A 9,696-nucleotide genomic window follows, 5' to 3' on the forward strand; every position below is an offset into this window, starting at 1 on the left:
GCCCACGAAAGCCGATTCCTCCAAATGGCGCAGACATCAACCAAAGTAAAACAGGCTGAACGCTGCCACAGATCTGGGGCACAAATGCCAGTGGGTGGGCGGACAGCCCTCAGGCCCAGTGGCATCGTTGCTACCCCCTCCCAACAACACCTGCCCCGAGATGCCGCTCACCTTTTTGATGTTGCACTTGGAGGTCAGATGGAAATCCTTTTTATACATGAAATTGGAGAATGGTTTACCGATGTCCACGTGAACCGTTTCACAGCTGTCACACCTGAAAATGGAGTCGGGATCAGGAGGAGCCGCGGGTTCCCATAGGGACGGAACGAGGCATGACAGAGCGGCCGGGAACACTGCCAGGTCAGAGAGGACGTGAGGGCTCGAGGTGTCAGATGAGGGGATCTTAGTGTTTATTTAAACCGGGTCCTGCTAACAACGCTGCTGACAATGACCCGGCCGTTGGCAGACCTCTGTGATAAAACTAAGAAAACAAACGTTGGCATGTGGCACCCGGAAAGGCTGCCATATTCCTACATCGCCCTGATGTGCTCATTTTTGCTAATCTGTAACTGTAGTAACATGGGCTTCATACCTTGTATATCGGCCAGGTTGTGGCTATTTTGATATAAATAGGACTGATCTAGGGAATATGCTATGCGAGATCTATCAGTTCATCTAGAGCCGCTTCCCCTTTTTCCAAGGCTCCTACTAAGGCTGGAAGAACTCCGTGCATCGCAACTTCTCCTTGAATGAGTGCTTCATCAAACTGCCCAAGTGCCTGGGAAGACCTGGCAAAGGCCATGACTGACCATTGACCCGGCCAACGAGTTCATGTTTGCGGAGGGCTCCTTCAGGCACAGACCCAGGGGCTTTCGCATGAAATGCCAAGCCCTTAAGCCCATGTACAGAATGGTGGAACGGATTTGGGTTCACCCACATCCCAGAGACCTATACCTTCCAAGGGTCAAGAGAACCCACCTCCTGTGCCACCAACAGCCTTTCTATAGATAGTAGCATCAGCATGATGAATGAACATTTGCCCAGCAATGGGATGGGTTTACCGGGACATTCTGTCTCTCACCTCTCAGCCAACAATGGTCACTTTATGGGAAGCTGTACAGGATCTTTGGTCGGAGACCACTACAACCACGCTGACAGCCAGCTCACTGCCCGCATCTCCCTTGCTGACTGGTGGTGGGGTGATGGAGCCGCATTCCAAGTACACTACCTTGGCTTCAGCATGGGCTCCTTCAGCCTCCTTGCTGAACAATGGGGCTCTTTACATCAAACAGCAGCCCCTCTTGTCATGCAACCCATGGACAAATCTGTAAGCATACTCTATAGATCTGTCCTATTTATATCAAAATAGCCACAACACGGCCGATATACAAGGTACGGAGCCCATGGTACTACAGTTACAGATTCGCAAAAATATCTTTTGCAGGAAGCAATTCTAAAACTTTGCTGATGGTGAGATTTTTAAGTCTGGGGTGTGGAGTCGCCGTGACCTCCGGTGGTCCGGCAAATTCTCTGCTCCGGCACAGGCCAGGTCCCTGGGGTGCCAGATTAGAGAGGTTCAACCTGTACTTACAGCACAGAAACATAGGGCTAGAACCTCCACTTTTTTTGCATGCATAACGCCCACCTAACACTCATTTTACCGCTGAAATGACATATAACGCCCATATATCGCCCATTTTGGCACAAAATGGAAAATGCCGGGCTTTTTTAGGAGACTGATCATCGAACGTTACTTTCCCCCTGTGCTTAACACTGTGAAAAAATATTACCGCCCGCCCACTTTTTTTTGGGCGGAATCAGCAGAATGGGCGAAATCAACGGCCATAATATCGCCCAGCGTTACTAACACCGAGATTCAATATGAATGCCTGCCCACTGTTTTTTGTCGTGAAGAGTATATTTACCCAAATTAGCGGCCATGGAGATCACCCATCGTCAATTTCACCACCTCGCACACATATCGCCCAGAATATCGCTCACGCAAAAAACACCCACAAATAGTGGAACTAACCGGAATGAACACTAGCGGTGTGGCTGTCATTTGTTAAATCCTACTCTAATGTGAGGAGCTGATATCTGAAAGATGTATCTGAAAGAGCATTGATGTGAGTGACAATGCTGACACACTGCTGTGTGTGTGCAGCTCAGACATCAATGGTGCCCATCACCTTGTTACCAGTTAAAGTTTACGCTGATTGATGTTAAGTTGTATTTAACCCTTTCATGCTGAGGAATCACCAGTGTGTAACGGTCCAGCTATCTGAGACAATGCGCAACAAGGTTATGTACAATAACAAAAGTTTAATACCAACATTGGTCTGAAATCATAAGTATCACAGCCAATAACACCCAACCCCCGCCCACACCCCTTCCCCTCTTCGCTCCACGGCACCTGGCCGAGGAGCTCCTCAGGTGGTGCCTCATTGAGCGGGATGAAGGCAGATGCGGTGGTTGCACAGGTACGGGAGCGGGTGGTGCCGAGGGGGCAACATTCTCTGATGCAGAAGCAGGATCTTGGTCCTTGCTCTCATCTGACGTTTGCAGTGGTGGTGCAGAATCTAGGGGTGGAGTGCCGTGCTTGTGGACCACTGGGAGGCCTGTGGCAGCAGTGTTCCTGGCTATCGCATCTAGGGACTCCGCCAGGCATGGAATGTGCTCGATCATGGTGGCCAGCTGTCGGGATATGCCCCCCAATGCTTTGATGAGCTGGTCACCAATATCTACAGTCCTCCTGGACAACTACCATCTCTCCGCTGTCATGTCGCGCTCGTCGAACAGACCTGCCATGTCCACGAGGTCTCCGCGGGGTCGGCACCGTCCTGGGGACAAATGGGGTGCCCTGTGGAGAGGTGCTTGGGGCTGGTACCTCCAGAGTGGAGGCGGGAATGACTGGAGGACCACTAAATGGCCTTGGGGTGGAATGGCTTCGGGAGCCTAGCAATGCAGGTTCTTCAAAGTCCGCGCTCTCATCCGTGGAGAACAGACCCAGTGGATTGACGGGCGAGAATCGGAGCTCCTCAGTACCAGATGTAGCAGAAATCCGTCGACTCCTGCCCCACGCCCCCACCTTCTGGCCTCTGTCGCCTTGCTTGGGGCTGCACTGCTGGCTGAGCTGCAAAACACAAATGAGTTTATTAGAGGAGAAGAGGGTGCGAGGGTGACAGCATATGCACAACAAAAGCACCACTGCCATCAAAATCATCACAGACATCACATTTCATGACCATCAACATATTGTGCATTGCAATGATTTTCATTAGGTCAGCATTATTTCTATGACACTTTTCGAAATCATCTATCATAAATGATTGTTCGGATACGGTGTGGCATCTATTGACTTTACATGACGCAATGGTGTAAGCTTTACTCGCATGGCATCACTTCAGGGTCTGTAGATGTGTCCATGGCTGTCCGGTGGTGCTTCCCCATGAGTGCGAGCGCTCGCTCCTCCATCTCTGTGATGTCGCTGGGGAATGGTGGACCCCCACCCGTTTGTCTCTGCACGGACCTCATCGTCGATAGCTTCTTCTGTAAAAGGTGACAGGACGACATGTCATGAGATAATTGCGTGATATCATTGCTAGGTACTGCCACATAGACTGATACCGACAGATATAATCATTATTATTATGATTATTATCATTCTTTACCTAAAGACGTACACCGTGATCGCAGGATTTGAGTAAAATATTCCCGGTAAAAGTGCAAGACCTCACATCTGATGATAGTCACTTATGACTGTTACAAATCAAATTATATAAATACATAAGTACATGTAAATCAATGTAATGCTTACTCTTGCGGATCCCACAAGGTCGTTCCATCGTTTGCGGCATTGGTTGCCCTCACGCACCACCTTGGTCGCCGATGAGACCACTTGTGCGATCTCAGTCCATATCCTCTGGTAGGCCTTTGGAGTGGGCTTGCCACGCCCTCCCTGCGTCAAATCACCCCAGCGTAACTCGACCTCCTGCAGGAGGGAGGCATTTGCCTCATCTGAGAACCCCCTGGCTCTTTTGCGACCTCCAATATGTTCCTCTCCCACCTCTCTGCTCTCTCCAGCGTCAGTCTCCACAGCGTGCTGTGATGCCTCCTCCTCTCTCTCCATTATAGGGCAAATTCGGTCAAATATGTTTCTGGTAACAGCTAAATTTTGTTTCCCTACTTGCTGTGAAGCTCTAAAGTCTCCCTCCTTCATCCCAAAGCAGCCACACCACACCCAACCACGCCTTCAGTCCCTCTGAGCTCCCTCTCTCCCCACTCTCTCTGTTTCCTCTTCTGCGCATGTCATGGTGACCCTTGTCCTCCAAAATCGCAGGAATTGAACATTGCCATGCCATTGCTCAGGATGGCCACACTTTACGGCAGAAAGTCAAAAAAATTTAACGCTACCGCCCATTTGATATCGCTCGCGGTAACGCCCATTTTCAAAAATGTAAACTAGCTGTTTTGAGTATGGGCGAGAAGCCGGCAATCTGAAAACCCTTTTTTAACACCCACGCCGGAAATAACGCCCATTTTTGGGCGATAAGCACAAAAGTGAAGGATCTAACCCATGGAAACATAGAAACATAGAAAATAGGAGCAGCAGTAAGCCAAATGGCCCTTCGAGTCTGCACCGCCATTCAATATGATCATGGCTGATCCTCTATCTCAACTCCATATTCCCCCTTTTTTCCCATACCTCTTGATGCCTTTTGTTTCTAGAAATCTATTTATCTCCCTCTTAAATATATTCAGTGACTTGGTCTCCACAGCCTTCTGTGGTAGAGAATTCCACAGGTTCAGCACCCTCCGAGTGAAAAAATGTATCTTCAGCTCGGTCCTAATTTTCCTACCCCGTATCCTGAGACTGTACCCCTTGTTCTACACTTCCCAGCCAGGGGAAACATCCTCCCCGCATCCAGTCTATCCAACCCAGTCAGAATTTTATACGTTTCAATGAGATCCCCTCTCATCCTTATAAACTCCAATGTATAAAGGCCCAGTTGATCCAATCTCTCCTCATATATCTGTCCTGCCATCCCAGGAATCAGTCTGGTGAACCTTCGTTGCACTCCCTCTATGGCAAATATATCCTTTCTTGGGTAAGGAAACCAAAACTGCACATAATATTCCTGGTGCGGTCTCACCAAGGCCCTGTATAACTGTAGTATGAAATCCTGGAATATTGTGTACTCAAATGCTCTTGCAATGTAGGCCAACATACCATGTGACTTCCTAACTGCTTGCTGCACCTGCATGTTTGCTTTCAATGACTGGCGTACAAGGACACCCTGGTCACTCTGTACATCGACACTTCCCAAGCCATCACCCTTTAAATAATACTTTGTCCTTATGTTTTTCCTACCAAAGTGGATAACTTCACATTTATTCGATGCCAGTGTTTATGCTCCATACGTGCCTCAGTCCACCAATCTTCATCTAACCCTATCAACATATCCTTCTATTCCTTTCTCTCTCAGGTGCTTATCTAGCTTCCCCTTAAATGCATCACTGCTATTCGCCTCAAGTACTCCTTCTCAGAAACTTCTCAGTAAAGAAGTTTCTCCTGAATTCTCTATTGGATTTATTCGTGACAATCGTATATTTATGGTTCCTAGTTCTGGTTTAAATTTTTTCATAATCTTAAAGAATTCTATCAGGTCACCCCTCAGTCTTCTCTTTTCTAGAATAAAATGCCCCAGCCTGTTCAATCTTTCCTGATAGCTATAATCACTCAGTTCTGGTATCATTCTAGTAAATCCTTTTTCACTTTTTCCAGTGCCTTTAAATCCTTGTTATAATATGAAGACCAGGGGGCCGAAATTGCCCCCCACCCGAAATGGGGCACACACAACCTGTTTTTATGGTTTTACCGACGCAGTTGTTGAGACTGAAATTCTGTTCTTTGTTTTTTTTTATTCGGATCCGGAAATCACTCTTAATGGGGGAGGATATGCGGCAGTGACACCAGTAGAGAGGCAAAAGTTGGGGGCGATGCGGATTGGCTGCCACAATGATGTCATCACGGCGCCGCGTCACCACGGCTCTCCCCTTCACTTAAAGTGAAGAGTCTCTGCGATGTTTAAACTTCAGTCCACTGGGCCACCAGGGAGGGTTTCAGCTGGGCCAGTGGCTTGGCACCCAAGAGAGGATGCCAGACTGCCTGTTGGCGGTCTGGCCGAACCCAGGAGCATAACTGTTGAGCCGACATTGTGGTCGGCCGACAAAAAAAAACACGGCGGCTGCGGCATTGCACCCTCCCCTTTAAGGGAAGCTGTGCTGCCATTGCAGAAGGCCTCAGCCTCTGGACCAGCGCAAGAAAGCTTGTTTTGGCACCGTCGGGCGAGCCGAAGATTTACACTGCAGAATTTCATCGTCGGTGGGGGGGTATTGTAGATCGGCAGTGATGACGTATTTAACATGGTTCGGCAGCAGCCGAGGTGTGGGGGGGAGGGGAGTGGCGGCGGGGAAATGGGTCACCGCTGGGATAACACGGAAGTGCAATTTTGATAATGACGGCCATTGCATGAAAAGTCGCCGGCCATTGCACTCCGCAGTCTGGCCGCCACTTTTTGGTGTGAAGAGGCCTTAAGGAGAGGAGCAATTTCAGACCCTTATTTTCTAATGAGTATGTAACCTCCTTATTCTTCCTGACAAAATGTATTACCTCACACTTATCTATATTTAAGTTCATTTGCCAATTATATGTGAATTAGTTCATAACAATTACAAAATTTTAAGCTTTGCAATTTTCTCTATATTTAAACTGATGAGAAAATAATACTAGATATGTCTTGTCAGAAGAACTTTGAGGCTTGGACTTGAATATGTTCTCAAATGTTCCCACATTAGTCTGGACATTTTGAAATCATCCTTTCATTCTCTTCCTCTTATCTATTCTGATACCTTTACCATTTGTCATGCCTCTCCCTATCTTCTCGAGCCACACAAACCTCCAAGATATCTGCGCTCCTTCAATTCTGGCCTCTTGAGCATTCCTGATTTTACTCACTCCATCATTGGTGGCCGTGCCTTCAGCTGCCAAGGCCCTAAGCTCTGGAATTCCCTCCCTCAACCTCTCCACCTCTCTTTTCTTCTTTAAGGCACTCCTTTAAAAACTACTTCTTTGACCAAGCTTTCGGACATCTGCCCTAATATCCCCTTATGTGGTTTGGTGTCAAAATTCTTCTAGTAATGCTCCTGGGAAGTTTTACTATGTTAAAGGCACTATATAAATGCAAATTGTTGTTGTTGTTGTTGTAATAGTAACCATTTTATGCAAACCAATCCAATATCAGGATTTCTTCAGCTATTTATGATGCTCCAGGCATTAACATCTAACCAGCAGTGATGCATATCCCCCCCACCCCCACCCTCTCCGAGCCTTTATGAAGACTACTTGAGATTACAGGTACTCCCCATTTTCGAAGAATATTGTTCCCTTTTTATATATTCTGTCAAGCTTTTCACATAACAAGCATTGGCAAAAACAAAATATTTGGCTGACACCTGACACTGAATGTATTGACTCTAGCAGCATCACTCTGAAATATAATGATAACAATGATGGACCTGATAGCTCTTCACAGCCATGAGTAGAAACTTATGTCACATTAAATCTGTCAAGTGTTATATGTGACTGCATCCTGTGCAAAGGTTAAAAAACAACTTGTATTTATATAGCGCCTTTAACGTAGTAAAACATCCCAAGATGTTTTACAGGAGTGTTATAAGGCAAAAACATGTTTTGAAACCGAGTCAGATAAGAAGAAATTACGGCAGATGACCAAAAGCTTGGTCAAAGAGGTAGGTTTTAAGGAGCGTCTTAAAGGAGGAAAGAGAGGTAGAGAGGCAGAGAGGTTTAGGGAGGGAGTTCCAGAGCTTAGCGCCTTGGCAGCTGAAGGCACGACCACCGATGGTTGAGCAGTTATAATCAGGGATTCTCAAGAGGGCAAGAACAGAGGATACAAGTTAATAATGATGTCAATGAAGCATGCAGGTTCAGAACTGAAATGTATAAAGAAAAAGAGAGCATGCAATAAAGCATCTTGACCAAAGGTTTTGATGATTATTACACATGATTATGTTATGTATAGAAGGACTCCACGAGGCTGAATACTGTGAGCTAAACTTAGTGAGACCATAGTCTTCTTTTTCAACTCCTAAACAACATGGCAGCCAGCCTTTTATACTGGCCCTGCAGGTGTGTGCAGGTGACCATCAGCACTCCAACAGTCATGCCCTCTGGTGGCAAGTATTACATAGTTACCAACATAACATCACATTCCCCGCTCCCCCCCTCCAAAGTCTTCAGTACAAATTGAGGTGATCCGGAGCCTTTCGCTCCCTGGTTGATCATCTAAGTTCAAACCCTGGCATATGTGAGTTGGCTGGACCATTGCTGCACTGCACCGCGGCTGGTCTGATCGGACCGTCAGGAATGGTGGGTTTATCCTCATGATTGGCAGCGAGGTCGATTGCTGGTTGAGTGTGTGTTGGTGGATCGTCGATGGTGATGTCCTCCTCAAGTCGTTCCTGGTTGTCAGTAAATCGTAATTTGGTCTGATCTAAATGCTTTCTGCATGTTTGGCCATTTAACAGTTTATAGTCAAACACCCAATTCCCTTTCTTGACCAAAACAGTGCCAGCAACCCACTTTGGACCATGACAGTAATTCAGGACAAACACAAGGTCGTTAACATGTGAAACAGCCGCGCGATGGTGGTACATGTTCTGCTGGTGTCGCCGGGTTTCCACGTGATCATTAAGATCCGGGTGGACTAGGGAAAGCCTGGTTTTTAGGGCTTTCTTCATTAACAGTTCTGCCGGGGGAACCCCGGTGAGCGAGTGGGGTTGCATCCGGCAACTGAGCAGAATGCGAGACAAGCGGGTCTGCAGGGAGCCGTCCATCACGCGTTTCATGCTCTGCTTGATTGTTTGGACTGCCCGTTCCGCTTGACCGTTAGACACGGGCTAAAACGGAGCAGACCTGACATGCTTGGTGCCATTGCGGGTCAGAAACTCATTGAATTCCGAGCTGGTGCAACACGGCCCATTGTCGCTGACAAGGACATCGGGCAAGCCACGGATGGCGATCATGGCCCGGAGGCTTTCAATGGTGGCTGTGGATGTGCTGGATGACATGATTACACATTCAATCCATTTGGAGTAAGCGTCCACTACTACTAAAAACATCTTTCCTAGAAAGGGGCCAGCAAGATCTACGTGGATCCTGGACCACGGATTGGAGGGCCATGACCACAGACTCAGTGGAGCCTCCCTTGGTGCATTGCTCAGTTGCGAGCAAGTGTTGCACTGATGCACGCATGACTCCAAGTCCGAGTCAATGCCGGACCACCAAACATGCGACGTGGCAATTGCCTTCATCTTGACAATGCCTGGGTGGGTACTGTGTAGGTTGCGTTTATACGTTTCCCTGCCTTTTTTTGGCAAAACCACGCGACTACCCCATAAGAGACAAAAGCTGGAAGAGTGCCTGTGAATTCAATCTTCCTCCCCAGGAGTCCTGCCCCTGGAGCCAGGAAGATACTTTTAGATTGTTCCGGTCGGATCATTGCCACGCAGTCGTGATGGACGGTCTGTGTCTCAGGTGCTGTGCTGGTCTGTTCTCTGGTACCTGGCCCAAGCGAAGGTCAGGTTTTGCTCTGCCTCTGAGCACGGGGGACATTG

At 47.8% G+C, this 9,696-nt stretch overlaps 1 pseudogene; it reads left to right on the top strand.

Annotated features, from left to right (window-relative positions):
• Window positions 1–447: 447 nt before the first annotated feature.
• On the top strand, window positions 448–1,457 carry LOC139262314 (forkhead box protein F1 pseudogene; annotated as a pseudogene).
• The last annotated feature ends 8,239 nt before the right edge of the window (window positions 1,458–9,696 follow it).

This window comes from Pristiophorus japonicus, chromosome 1 (assembly GCF_044704955.1).
Source record: "Pristiophorus japonicus isolate sPriJap1 chromosome 1, sPriJap1.hap1, whole genome shotgun sequence".
Lineage (NCBI taxonomy): Eukaryota > Metazoa > Chordata > Chondrichthyes > Pristiophoridae > Pristiophorus > Pristiophorus japonicus.